At 42.2% G+C, this 1,245-nt stretch overlaps 1 non-coding gene across 1 annotated transcript; it reads left to right on the top strand.

The window, feature by feature from the left end:
* The first annotated feature begins 407 nt into the window (after positions 1–407).
* On the top strand, positions 408–479 carry TRNAH-GUG (transfer RNA histidin (anticodon GUG)). The gene has a single exon. It is a non-coding gene; the product is annotated as a tRNA-His (tRNA).
* The last annotated feature ends 766 nt before the right edge of the window (positions 480–1,245 follow it).

Below are 1,245 nucleotides of genomic sequence, written 5' to 3'. Positions count from 1 at the left end.
GTCAAGCGTCGCACAGCTCAAATTAAACCTCATGTCCGATTCCTGACCTAGAGGTTTGATGCTACATGTTCTCGATTCCTGACCTAGAGGTTTGATGCTACTCTTCGAATGTTTGAATAACATATCTGTCATTATGAGCCAGTTCTCTAGGCCTCCTCTGGAGCTCTGTGCTCTATTCTGATGGCCACGTATTTCATTGGACACATTTCTGGTGGTCAGTTCCGGGGTCTGCGCCCAGTTCTGGAGCCCTTGTCTGGTTTATACTATCACTTTTTGTATGTTCACATACAGTGTTGAATAATACATTTGTAGAATTACCGTCTGGAAAATTGTACCTGGTTGTGAAATCGGACAGGACTCAGCTATAAAAGACGGGACAACCATGACGCACAGAGCCCAAGTAGCTCGCCGTGATCGTATAGTGGTTAGTACTCTGCGTTGTGGCCGCAGCAACCCCGGTTTGAATCCGGGTCACGGCATTGCGGGTGGCAATGTCACGGCAGTTGGGCAATATTTTCTTTGTCAATATACATTTTCAACATACGGAGTATGGTTTAATATTTTTTTTATATATAACGTCTGCGTCTCAGTTCTGTACTCTGTCATTGGTTCAATTTCCAGCTTTAACCAACATAAGCCATTTCATTATGATGACACAGCTGTACTGCGTAGGGAAAGAGTGTTTTAATGCATCCAATATTGACCTTTGATATACTGCTGCATGCTGTGCCCTTGTGACTGCGCAGAAATCATTTTTACGGAATGCAGAAACATTTGCTTGTGTTATATTACCTTTTCTGTAAGAATGTTTTATTTTTCTGTAATGTTGCTTTATTTTACGCTCAGGCTAAAACTGGCATTAAAGCCACGTCCAGATTAAAGGGTAAATGTTTATCCCTTAAATATGGATAGAGACGGTCGTCCCCTTAAGAGTATCCCAGCATCCCGAGAAAGAGCTTTAATGTCCTATTAAACAGTGTAGTAGGCCTGGTGAGAGGTGTCAGTACTACTGTACTGGTGACATGAGCGGCTCCTTATATTCTTTACTGTTAGCACCGACCCCCGGCCACGCCTCCCCCTCCCTTAAGGTGACTTTGTTATTCCAGATTTTCATCTCTGGTTTCCTTTTTTTTGTGTGATTTCGCCTTCTGCAACTTGTGTGGACTCTCACTTCTTTCAAGCACTTACTTGTATTCTGCTTTGTTAATTTGGATATATTGGTTGATTTTAATATTCCATTGTTTA

Source organism: Lissotriton vulgaris, chromosome 12 (assembly GCF_964263255.1).
Source record: "Lissotriton vulgaris chromosome 12, aLisVul1.2, whole genome shotgun sequence".
NCBI classification, from domain to species: domain Eukaryota; kingdom Metazoa; phylum Chordata; class Amphibia; order Caudata; family Salamandridae; genus Lissotriton; species Lissotriton vulgaris.
The sequence above is the reverse complement of the archived record's forward strand: the minus strand, read 5'-3'. Positions and strand labels throughout refer to the sequence as shown.